The sequence below is a fragment of the Accipiter gentilis genome, chromosome 4 (assembly GCF_929443795.1).
Source record: "Accipiter gentilis chromosome 4, bAccGen1.1, whole genome shotgun sequence".
Classification (NCBI taxonomy): domain Eukaryota; kingdom Metazoa; phylum Chordata; class Aves; order Accipitriformes; family Accipitridae; genus Astur; species Astur gentilis.
In genome coordinates this window covers 637,144-650,191 of record NC_064883.1, presented here as the reverse complement: position 1 = coordinate 650,191, position 13,048 = coordinate 637,144, and positions in this window count along the sequence as shown.

The window sequence follows — 13,048 nt, the reverse complement described above, 5'->3', positions numbered from 1 at the left end:
TCCCAGGTAGCAGCCCCAGACTTGTCTAATGAGGCTACCCTAGATGATTCTTTTCTTTTGCAGGAAGTTCTCTTCTCTGGGATCGACCCAAGACTCCTCCCAGGCGTCATCCCAGAATGTTTTGACCTCTGCGTTCAGGACCGGAGATCCCAGCTACCTGCCCCAGACTCCTCCAAGTAAGTAGCTCGAGACATTTTTGTTCTCCTGTAGAGAAATCTCTCAACTCCGACAGCCAGCTGAGACTCCTCCCAGGCATCTCCCACAGTCTTCTGTCCTCTGCTTTACCTACCTAAGGGGTCAGGTAGAAGCCCCAGACTCCTCCAAGGAAGCTACCGTGGAGGCTTTTTTCTTTTTTGGAGGAACCTCTGCCCTCCGGGATTCCCTGTGATTCCTTCCAGACGTCTCCTAGCGTCTTTTGGGCTTTTCTTATAAGGACCGGAGATCCCAGGTAGCAGCCCCAGACTTGTCTAATGAGGCTACCCTAGATGATTCTTCTCTTTTGCAGGAAGCTCTCTTCTCTGGGATCGACCCAAGACTCCTCCCAGGCGTCATCCCAGAATGTTTTGACCTCTGCGTTCGGGACCGGAGATCCCATCTACCTGCCCCAGACTCCTCCAAGTAAGTAGCTCGAGACATTTTTGTTCTCCTGTAGAGAAATCTCTCAACTCCGACAGCCACCTGAGACTCCTCCCAGGCATCTCCCACAGTCTTCTGTCCTCTGCTTTACCTACCTAAGGGGTCAGGTAGAAGCCCCAGACTCCTCCAAGGAAGCTAACGTTGAGGCTTTTTTCTTTTTTGGAGGAACCTCTGCCCTCCGGGATTCCCTGTGATTCCTTCCAGATGTCTCCTAGCGTCTTTTGGCCTTTTCTTATAAGGACCGGAGATCCCAGGTAGCAGCCCCAGAATTGTTTAATGAGGCTACCCTAGATGATTCTTCTCTTTTGCAGGAAGCTCTCTTCTCTGGGATCGACCCAAGACTCCTCCCAGGCGTCATCCCAGAACGTTTTGACCTCTGCGTTCGGGACCGGAGATCCCAGCTACCTGCCCCAGACTCCTCCAAGTAAGTAGCTCGAGACATTTTTGTTCTCCTGTAGAGAAATCTCTCAACCCGACAGCCACCTGAGACTCCTCCTAGGCATCTCCCACAGTCTTCTGTCCTCTGCTTTACCTACCTAAGGGCTCAGGTAGAAGCCCCAGACTCCTCCAAGGAAGCTACCGTTGAGGTTTTTTCTTTTTTGGAGGAGCCTGTGCCCTCTGGGATCCCCTGTGATTCCTTCCAGACGTCTCCTAGAGTCTTTTGGCCTTTTCTTATAAGGACCGGAGATCCCAGGTAGCAGCCCCAGACTTGTCTAATGAGGCTACCCTAGATGATTCTTCTCTTTTGCAGGAAGCTCTCTTCTCTGGGATCGACCCAAGACTCCTCCCAGGCGTCATCCCAGAATGTTTTGACCTCTGCGTTTGGGACCGGAGATCCCATCTACCTGCCCCAGACTCCTCCAAGTAAGTAGCTCGAGACATTTTTGTTCTCCTGTAGAGAAATCTCTCAACTCCGACAGCCACCTGAGACTCCTCCCAGGCATCTCCCACAGTCTTCTGTCCTCTGCTTTACCAACCTAAGGGGTCAGGTAGAAGCCCTAGACTCCTCCAAGGAAGCTACCGTTGAGGTTTTTTTCTTTTTTTCGAGGAGCCTCTGACCTCCGGGATTCCCTGTGATTCCTTCCAGACGTCTCCTAGCGTCTTTTGGGCTTTTCTTATAAGGACCGGAGATCCCAGGTAGCAGCCCCAGAATTGTTTAATGAGGCTACCCTAGATGATTCTTCTCTCTTGCAGGAAGCTCTCTTCTCCGGGATCGACCCAAGACTCCTCCCAGGCATCATCCCAGAATGTTTTGACCTCTGCGTTCAGGACCGGAGATCCCAGCTACCTGCCCCAGACTCCCCCAAGTAAGTAGCTCGAGACATTTTTGTTCTCCTGTAGAGAAATCTCTCAACTCCGACAGCCAGCTGAGACTCCTCCCAGGCATCTCCCACAGTCTTCTGTCTTCTTCTTTACCTACCTAAGGGGTCAGGTAGAAGCCCCAGACTCCTCCAAGGAAGCTACCGTTGACCTTTTTTTCTTTTTTTTGGAGTAGCCTCTGACCTCCGGGATTCCCTGTGATTCCTTCCAGACGTCTCCTAGCGTCTTTTGGCCTTTTCTTATAAGGACCGGAGATCCCAGGTAGCAGCCCCAGACTTGTCTAATGAGGCTACCCTAGATGATTCTTCTCTTTTGCAGGAAGCTCTCTTCTCTGGGATCAACCCAAGACTCCTCCCAGGCGTCATCCCAGAATGTTTTGACCTCTGCGTTCAGGACCGGAGATCCCAGCTACCTGCCCCAGACTCCTCCAAGTAAGTAGCTCGAGACATTTTTGTTCTCCTGTAGAGAAATCTCTCAACTCCGACAGCCAGCTGAGACTCCTCCCAGGCATCTCCCACAGTCTTCTGTCCTCTGCTTTACCTACCTAAGGGGTCAGGTAGAAGCCCCAGACTCCTCCAAGGAAGCTACCGTTGAGGTTTTTTTCTTTTTTGGAGGAACCTCTGCCCTCCGGGATTCCCTGTGATTCCTTCCAGACGTCTCCTAGCGTCTTTTGGCCTTCTCTTATAAGGACCGGAGATCCCAGGTAGCAGCCCCAGACTTGTCTAATGAGGCTACCCTAGATGATTCTTCTCTTTTGCAGGAAGCTCTCTTCTCTGGGATCGACCCAAGACTCCTCCCAGGCGTCATCCCAGAATGTTTTGACCTCTGCGTTCGGGACCGGAGATCCCATCTACCTGCCCCAGACTCCTCCAAGTAAGTAGCTCGAGACATTTTTGTTCTCCTGTAGAGAAATCTCTCAACTCCGACAGGCACCTGAGACTCCTCCCAGGCATCTCCCACAGTCTTCTGTCCTCTGCTTTACCAACCTAAGGGGTCAGGTAGAAGCCCTAGACTCCTCCAAGGAAGCTACCGTTGAGGTTTTTTTCTTTTTTTCGAGGAGCCTCTGACCTCCGGGATTCCCTGTGATTCCTTCCAGACGTCTCCTAGCGTCTTTTGGGCTTTTCTTATAAGGACCGGAGATCCCAGGTAGCAGCCCCAGACTTGTCTAATGAGGCTACCCTAGATGATTCTTCTCTTTTGCAGGAAGCTCTCTTCTCTGGGATCGACCCAAGACTCCTCCCAGGCGTCATCCCAGAACGTTTTGACATCTGTGTTCGGGACCGGAGATCCCATCTACCTGCCCCAGACTCCTCCAAGTAAGTAGCTCGAGACATTTTTGTTCTCCTGTAGAGAAATCTCTCAACTCCGACAGCCACCTGAGACTCCTCCTAGGCATCTCCCACAGTCTTCTGTCCTCTGCTTTACCTACCTAAGGGGTCAGGTAGAAGCCCCAGACTCCTCCAAGGAAGCTACCGTTGAGGTTTTTTCTTTTTTGGAGGAGCCTGTGCCCTCTGGGATCCCCTGTGATTCCTTCCAGACGTCTCCTAGAGTCTTTTGGCCTTTTCTTATAAGGACCGGAGATCCCAGGTAGCAGCCCCAGAATTGTTTAATGAGGCTACCCTAGATGATTCTTCTCTTTTGCAGGAAGCTCTCTTCTCTGGGATCGACCCAAGACTCCTCCCAGGCGTCATCCCAGAATGTTTTGACCTCTGCGTTCGGGACCGGAGATCCCAGCTACCTGCCCCAGACTCCTCCAAGTAAGTAGCTCGAGACATTTTTGTTCTCCTGTAGAGAAATCTCTCAACTCCGACAGCCAGCTGAGACTCCTCCCAGGCATCTCCCACAGTCTTCTGTCCTCTGCTTTACCTACCTAAGGGGTCAGGTAGAAGCCCCAGACTCCTCCAAGGAAGCTACCGTTGAGGTTTTTTTCTTTTTTGGAGGAACCTCTGCCCTCCGGGATTCCCTGTGATTCCTTCCAGACGTCTCCTAGCGTCTTTTGGCCTTCTCTTATAAGGACCGGAGATCCCAGGTAGCCGCCCCAGACTTGTCTAATGAGGCTACCCTAGATGATTCTTCTCTTTTGCAGGAAGCTCTCTTCTCTGGGATCGACCCAAGACTCCTCCCAGGCGTCATCCCAGAATGTTTTGACCTCTGCGTTTGGGACCGGAGATCCCATCTACCTGCCCCAGACTCCTCCAAGTAAGTAGCTCGAGACATTTTTGTTCTCCTGTAGAGAAATCTCTCAACTCCGACAGCCACCTGAGACTCCTCCCAGGCATCTCCCACAGTCTTCTGTCCTCTGCTTTACCTACCTAAGGGGTCAGGTAGAAGCCCCAGACTCCTCCAAGGAAGCTACCGTTGAGGCTTTTTTCTTTTTTGGAGGAACCTCTGCCCTCCGGGATTCCCTGTGATTCCTTCCAGACGTCTCCTAGAGTCTTTTGGCCTTTTCTTATAAGGACCGGAGATCCCAGGTAGCAGCCCCACAATTGTTTAATGAGGCTACCCTAGATGATTCTTCTCTTTTGCAGGAAGCTCTCTTCTCCGGGATCGACCCAAGACTCCTCCCAGGCGTCATCCCAGAACGTTTTGACCTCTGCGTTCGGGACCGGAGATCCCAGCTACCTGCCCCAGACTCCTCCAAGTAAGTAGCTCGAGACATTTTTGTTCTCCTGTAGAGAAATCTCTCAACTCCGACAGGCACCTGAGACTCCTCCCAGGCATCTCCCACAGTCTTCTCTCCTCTGCTTTACCAACCTAAGGGGTCAGGTAGAAGCCCTAGACTCCTCCAAGGAAGCTACCGTTGAGGTTTTTTTCTTTTTTTCGAGGAGCCTCTGACCTCCGGGATTCCCTGTGATTCCTTCCAGACGTCTCCTAGCGTCTTTTGGGCTTTTCTTATAAGGACCGGAGATCCCAGGTAGCAGCCCCAGACTTGTCTAATGAGGCTACCCTAGATGATTCTTTTCTTTTGCAGGAAGTTCTCTTCTCTGGGATCGACCCAAGACTCCTCCCAGGCGTCATCCCAGAATGTTTTGACCTCTGCGTTCAGGACCGGAGATCCCAGCTACCTGCCCCAGACTCCTCCAAGTAAGTAGCTCGAGACATTTTTGTTCTCCTGTAGAGAAATCTCTCAACTCCGACAGCCAGCTGAGACTCCTCCCAGGCATCTCCCACAGTCTTCTGTCCTCTGCTTTACCTACCTAAGGGGTCAGGTAGAAGCCCCAGACTCCTCCAAGGAAGCTACCGTTGAGGCTTTTTTCTTTTTTGGAGGAACCTCTGCCCTCCGGGATTCCCTGTGATTCCTTCCAGACGTCTCCTAGCGTCTTTTGGGCTTTTCTTATAAGGACCGGAGATCCCAGGTAGCAGCCCCAGACTTGTCTAATGAGGCTACCCTAGATGATTCTTCTCTTTTGCAGGAAGCTCTCTTCTCTGGGATCGACCCAAGACTCCTCCCAGGCGTCATCCCAGAATGTTTTGACCTCTGCGTTCGGGACCGGAGATCCCATCTACCTGCCCCAGACTCCTCCAAGTAAGTAGCTCGAGACATTTTTGTTCTCCTGTAGAGAAATCTCTCAACTCCGACAGCCACCTGAGACTCCTCCCAGGCATCTCCCACAGTCTTCTGTCCTCTGCTTTACCTACCTAAGGGCTCAGGTAGAAGCCCCAGACTCCTCCAAGGAAGCTACCGTTGAGGCTTTTTTCTTTTTTGGAGGAACCTCTGCCCTCCGGGATTCCCTGTGATTCCTTCCAGACGTCTCCTAGCGTCTTTTGGGCTTTTCTTATAAGGACCGGAGATCCCAGGTAGCAGCCCCAGACTTGTCTAATGAGGCTACCCTAGATGATTCTTCTCTTTTGCAGGAAGCTCTCTTCTCTGGGATCGACCCAAGACTCCTCCCAGGCGTCATCCCAGAATGTTTTGACCTCTGCGTTCGGGACCGGAGATCCCATCTACCTGCCCCAGACTCCTCCAAGTAAGTAGCTCGAGACATTTTTGTTCTCCTGTAGAGAAATCTCTCAACTCCGACAGCCACCTGAGACTCCTCCCAGGCATCTCCCACAGTCTTCTGTCCTCTGCTTTACCTACCTAAGGGGTCAGGTAGAAGCCCCAGACTCCTCCAAGGAAGCTACCGTTGAGGCTTTTTTCTTTTTTGGAGGAACCTCTGCCCTCCGGGATTCCCTGTGATTCCTTCCAGACGTCTCCTAGCGTCTTTTGGCCTTTTCTTATAAGGACCGGAGATCCCAGGTAGCAGCCCCAGAATTGTTTAATGAGGCTACCCTAGATGATTCTTCTCTTTTGCAGGAAGCTCTCTTCTCCGGGATCGACCCAAGACTCCTCCCAGGCGTCATCCCAGAACGTTTTGACCTCTGCGTTCGGGACCGGAGATCCCAGCTACCTGCCCCAGACTCCTCCAAGTAAGTAGCTCGAGACATTTTTGTTCTCCTGTAGAGAAATCTCTCAACCCGACAGCCACCTGAGACTCCTCCTAGGCATCTCCCACAGTCTTCTGTCCTCTGCTTTACCTACCTAAGGGGTCAGGTAGAAGCCCCAGACTCCTCCAAGGAAGCTACCGTTGAGGTTTTTTCTTTTTTGGAGGAGCCTGTGCCCTCTGGGATCCCCTGTGATTCCTTCCAGACGTCTCCTAGAGTCTTTTGGCCTTTTCTTATAAGGACCGGAGATCCCAGGTAGCAGCCCCAGACTTGTCTAATGAGGCTACCCTAGATGATTCTTCTCTTTTGCAGGAAGCTCTCTTCTCTGGGATCGACCCAAGACTCCTCCCAGGCGTCATCCCAGAACGTTTTGACATCTGTGTTCGGGACCGGAGATCCCATCTACCTGCCCCAGACTCCTCCAAGTAAGTAGCTCGAGACATTTTTGTTCTCCTGTAGAGAAATCTCTCAACTCCGACAGCCACCTGAGACTCCTCCTAGGCATCTCCCACAGTCTTCTGTCCTCTGCTTTACCAACCTAAGGGGTCAGGTAGAAGCCCCAGACTCCTCCAAGGAAGCTACCGTTGAGGTTTTTTCTTTTTTGGAGGAGCCTGTGCCCTCTGGGATCCCCTGTGATTCCTTCCAGACGTCTCCTAGAGTCTTTTGGCCTTTTCTTATAAGGACCGGAGATCCCAGGTAGCAGCCCCAGAATTGTTTAATGAGGCTACCCTAGATGATTCTTCTCTTTTGCAGGAAGTTCTCTTCTCTGGGATCGACCCAAGAGTCCTCCCAGGCGTCATCCCAGAATGTTTTGACCTCTGCGTTCGGGACCGGAGATCCCAGCTACCTGCCCCAGACTCCTCCAAGTAAGTAGCTCGAGACATTTTTGTTCTCCTGTAGAGAAATCTCTCAACTCCGACAGCCAGCTGAGACTCCTCCCAGGCATCTCCCACAGTCTTCTGTCCTCTGCTTTACCTACCTAAGGGGTCAGGTAGAAGCCCCAGACTCCTCCAAGGAAGCTACCGTTGAGGTTTTTTTCTTTTTTGGAGGAACCTCTGCCCTCCGGGATTCCCTGTGATTCCTTCCAGACGTCTCCTAGCGTCTTTTGGCCTTCTCTTATAAGGACCGGAGATCCCAGGTAGCCGCCCCAGACTTGTCTAATGAGGCTACCCTAGATGATTCTTCTCTTTTGCAGGAAGCTCTCTTCTCCGGGATCGACCCAAGACTCCTCCCAGGCGTCATCCCAGAACGTTTTGACCTCTGCTTTCGGGACCGGAGATCCCATCTACCTGCCCCAGACTCCTCCAAGTAAGTAGCTCGAGACATCTTTGTTCTCCTGTAGAGAAATCTCTCAACCCGACAGCCACCTGAGACTCCTCCTAGGCATCTCCCACAGTCTTCTGTCCTCTGCTTTACCTACCTAAGGGCTCAGGTAGAAGCCCCAGACTCCTCCAAGGAAGCTACCGTTGAGGTTTTTTCTTTTTTGGAGGAGCCTGTGCCCTCTGGGATCCCCTGTGATTCCTTCCAGACGTCTCCTAGAGTCTTTTGGCCTTTTCTTATAAGGACCGGAGATCCCAGGTAGCAGCCCCAGACTTGTCTAATGAGGCTACCCTAGATGATTCTTTTCTTTTGCAGGAAGTTCTCTTCTCTGGGATCGACCCAAGAGTCCTCCCAGGCGTCATCCCAGAATGTTTTGACCTCTGCGTTCAGGACCGGAGATCCCAGCTACCTGCCCCAGACTCCTCCAAGTAAGTAGCTCGAGACATTTTTGTTCTCCTGTAGAGAAATCTCTCAACTCTGACAGCCAGCTGAGACTCCTCCCAGGCATCTCCCACAGTCTTCTGTCCTCTGCTTTACCTACCTAAGGGGTCAGGTAGAAGCCCCAGACTCCTCCAAGGAAGCTACCGTTGAGGCTTTTTTCTTTTTTGGAGGAACCTCTGCCCTCCGGGATTCCCTGTGATTCCTTCCAGACGTCTCCTAGCGTCTTTTGGCCTTTTCTTATAAGGACCGGAGATCCCAGGTAGCAGCCCCAGACTTGTCTAATGAGGCTACCCTAGATGATTCTTCTCTTTTGCAGGAAGCTCTCTTCTCTGGGATCGACCCAAGACTCCTCCCAGGCGTCATCCCAGAATGTTTTGACCTCTGCGTTTGGGACCGGAGATCCCATCTACCTGCCCCAGACTCCTCCAAGTAAGTAGCTCGAGACATTTTTGTTCTCCTGTAGAGAAATCTCTCAACTCCGACAGCCACCTGAGACTCCTCCCAGGCATCTCCCACAGTCTTCTGTCCTCTGCTTTACCTACCTAAGGGGTCAGGTAGAAGCCCCAGACTCCTCCAAGGAAGCTACCGTTGAGGCTTTTTTCTTTTTTGGAGGAACCTCTGCCCTCCGGGATTCCCTGTGATTCCTTCCAGACGTCTCCTAGCGTCTTTTGGGCTTTTCTTATAAGGACCGGAGATCCCAGGTAGCAGCCCCAGACTTGTCTAATGAGGCTACCCTAGATGATTCTTCTCTTTTGCAGGAAGCTCTCTTCTCTGGGATCGACCCAAGACTCCTCCCAGGCGTCATCCCAGAATGTTTTGACCTCTGCGTTTGGGACCGGAGATCCCATCTAACCTGCCCCAGACTCCTCCAAGTAAGTAGCTCGAGACATTTTTGTTCTCCTGTAGAGAAATCTCTCAACTCCGACAGCCACCTGAGACTCCTCCTAGGCATCTCCCACAGTCTTCTGTCCTCTGCTTTACCTACCTAAGGGGTCAGGTAGAAGCCCCAGACTCCTCCAAGGAAGCTACCGTTGAGGTTTTTTCTTTTTTGGAGGAGCCTGTGCCCTCTGGGATCCCCTGTGATTCCTTCCAGACGTCTCCTAGAGTCTTTTGGCCTTTTCTTATAAGGACCGGAGATCCCAGGTAGCAGCCCCAGAATTGTTTAATGAGGCTACCCTAGATGATTCTTCTCTTTTGCAGGAAGTTCTCTTCTCTGGGATCGACCCAAGAGTCCTCCCAGGCGTCATCCCAGAATGTTTTGACCTCTGCGTTCAGGACCGGAGATCCCAGCTACCTGCCCCAGACTCCTCCAAGTAAGTAGCTCGAGACATTTTTGTTCTCCTGTAGAGAAATCTCTCAACTCCGACAGCCAGCTGAGACTCCTCCCAGGCATCTCCCACAGTCTTCTGTCCTCTGCTTTACCTACCTAAGGGGTCAGGTAGAAGCCCCAGACTCCTCCAAGGAAGCTACCGTTGAGGTTTTTTTCTTTTTTGGAGGAACCTCTGCCCTCCGGGATTCCCTGTGATTCCTTCCAGACGTCTCCTAGCGTCTTTTGGCCTTCTCTTATAAGGACCGGAGATCCCAGGTAGCAGCCCCAGACTTGTCTAATGAGGCTACCCTAGATGATTCTTCTCTTTTGCAGGAAGCTCTCTTCTCTGGGATTGACCCAAGACTCCTCCCAGGCGTCATCTCAGAATGTTTTGACCTCTGCGTTCGGGACCGGAGATCCCATCTACCTGCCCCAGACTCCTCCAAGTAAGTAGCTCGAGACATTTTTGTTCTCCTGTAGAGAAATCTCTCAACTCCGACAGCCACCTGAGACTCCTCCCAGGCATCTCCCACAGTCTTCTGTCCTCTGCTTTACCTACCTAAGGGGTCAGGTAGAAGCCCCAGACTCCTCCAAGGAAGCTACCGTTGAGGCTTTTTTCTTTTTTGGAGGAACCTCTGCCCTCCGGGATTCCCTGTGATTCCTTCCAGACGTCTCCTAGAGTCTTTTGGCCTTTTCTTATAAGGACCGGAGATCCCAGGTAGCAGCCCCACAATTGTTTAATGAGGCTACCCTAGATGATTCTTCTCTTTTGCAGGAAGCTCTCTTCTCCGGGATCGACCCAAGACTCCTCCCAGGCGTCATCCCAGAACGTTTTGACCTCTGCGTTCGGGACCGGAGATCCCAGCTACCTGCCCCAGACTCCTCCAAGTAAGTAGCTCGAGACATTTTTGTTCTCCTGTAGAGAAATCTCTCAACCCGACAGCCACCTGAGACTCCTCCTAGGCATCTCCCACAGTCTTCTGTCCTCTGCTTTACCTACCTAAGGGGTCAGGTAGAAGCCCCAGACTCCTCCAAGGAAGCTACCGTTGAGGTTTTTTCTTTTTTGGAGGAGCCTGTGCCCTCTGGGATCCCCTGTGATTCCTTCCAGACGTCTCCTAGAGTCTTTTGGCCTTTTCTTATAAGGACCGGAGATCCCAGGTAGCAGCCCCAGACTTGTCTAATGAGGCTACCCTAGATGATTCTTCTCTTTTGCAGGAAGCTCTCTTCTCTGGGATCGACCCAAGACTCCTCCCAGGCGTCATCCCAGAACGTTTTGACATCTGTGTTCGGGACCGGAGATCCCATCTACCTGCCCCAGACTCCTCCAAGTAAGTAGCTCGAGACATTTTTGTTCTCCTGTAGAGAAATCTCTCAACTCCGACAGCCACCTGAGACTCCTCCTAGGCATCTCCCACAGTCTTCTGTCCTCTGCTTTACCAACCTAAGGGGTCAGGTAGAAGCCCCAGACTCCTCCAAGGAAGCTACCGTTGAGGTTTTTTCTTTTTTGGAGGAGCCTGTGCCCTCTGGGATCCCCTGTGATTCCTTCCAGACGTCTCCTAGAGTCTTTTGGCCTTTTCTTATAAGGACCGGAGATCCCAGGTAGCAGCCCCAGAATTGTTTAATGAGGCTACCCTAGATGATTCTTCTCTTTTGCAGGAAGTTCTCTTCTCTGGGATCGACCCAAGAGTCCTCCCAGGCGTCATCCCAGAATGTTTTGACCTCTGCGTTCGGGACCGGAGATCCCAGCTACCTGCCCCAGACTCCTCCAAGTAAGTAGCTCGAGACATTTTTGTTCTCCTGTAGAGAAATCTCTCAACTCCGACAGCCAGCTGAGACTCCTCCCAGGCATCTCCCACAGTCTTCTGTCTTCTTCTTTACCTACCTAAGGGGTCAGGTAGAAGCCCCAGACTCCTCCAAGGAAGCTACCGTTGACCTTTTTTTCTTTTTTTTGGAGTAGCCTCTGACCTCCGGGATTCCCTGTGATTCCTTCCAGACGTCTCCTAGCGTCTTTTGGCCTTTTCTTATAAGGACCGGAGATCCCAGGTAGCAGCCCCAGACTTGTCTAATGAGGCTACCCTAGATGATTCTTCTCTTTTGCAGGAAGCTCTCTTCTCTGGGATCAACCCAAGACTCCTCCCAGGCGTCATCCCAGAATGTTTTGACCTCTGCGTTCAGGACCGGAGATCCCAGCTACCTGCCCCAGACTCCTCCAAGTAAGTAGCTCGAGACATTTTTGTTCTCCTGTAGAGAAATCTCTCAACTCCGACAGCCAGCTGAGACTCCTCCCAGGCATCTCCCACAGTCTTCTGTCCTCTGCTTTACCTACCTAAGGGGTCAGGTAGAAGCCCCAGACTCCTCCAAGGAAGCTACCGTTGAGGTTTTTTTCTTTTTTGGAGGAACCTCTGCCCTCCGGGATTCCCTGTGAGTCCTTCCAGACGTCTCCTAGCGTCTTTTGGCCTTCTCTTATAAGGACCGGAGATCCCAGGTAGCAGCCCCAGACTTGTCTAATGAGGCTACCCTAGATGATTCTTCTCTTTTGCAGGAAGCTCTCTTCTCTGGGATCGACCCAAGACTCCTCCCAGGCGTCATCCCAGAATGTTTTGACCTCTGCGTTCGGGACCGGAGATCCCATCTACCTGCCCCAGACTCCTCCAAGTAAGTAGCTCGAGACATTTTTGTTCTCCTGTAGAGAAATCTCTCAACTCCGACAGGCACCTGAGACTCCTCCCAGGCATCTCCCACAGTCTTCTGTCCTCTGCTTTACCAACCTAAGGGGTCAGGTAGAAGCCCTAGACTCCTCCAAGGAAGCTACCGTTGAGGTTTTTTTCTTTTTTTCGAGGAGCCTCTGACCTCCGGGATTCCCTGTGATTCCTTCCAGACGTCTCCTAGCGTCTTTTGGGCTTTTCTTATAAGGACCGGAGATCCCAGGTAGCAGCCCCAGACTTGTCTAATGAGGCTACCCTAGATGATTCTTCTCTTTTGCAGGAAGCTCTCTTCTCTGGGATCGACCCAAGACTCCTCCCAGGCGTCATCCCAGAACGTTTTGACATCTGTGTTCGGGACCGGAGATCCCATCTACCTGCCCCAGACTCCTCCAAGTAAGTAGCTCGAGACATTTTTGTTCTCCTGTAGAGAAATCTCTCAACTCCGACAGCCACCTGAGACTCCTCCTAGGCATCTCCCACAGTCTTCTGTCCTCTGCTTTACCTACCTAAGGGGTCAGGTAGAAGCCCCAGACTCCTCCAAGGAAGCTACCGTTGAGGTTTTTTCTTTTTTGGAGGAGCCTGTGCCCTCTGGGATCCCCTGTGATTCCTTCCAGACGTCTCCTAGAGTCTTTTGGCCTTTTCTTATAAGGACCGGAGATCCCAGGTAGCAGCCCCAGAATTGTTTAATGAGGCTACCCTAGATGATTCTTCTCTTTTGCAGGAAGTTCTCTTCTCTGGGATCGACCCAAGAGTCCTCCCAGGCGTCATCCCAGAATGTTTTGACCTCTGCGTTCGGGACCGGAGATCCCAGCTACCTGCCCCAGACTCCTCCAAGTAAGTAGCTCGAGACATTTTTGTTCTCCTGTAGAGAAATCTCTCAACTCCGACAGCC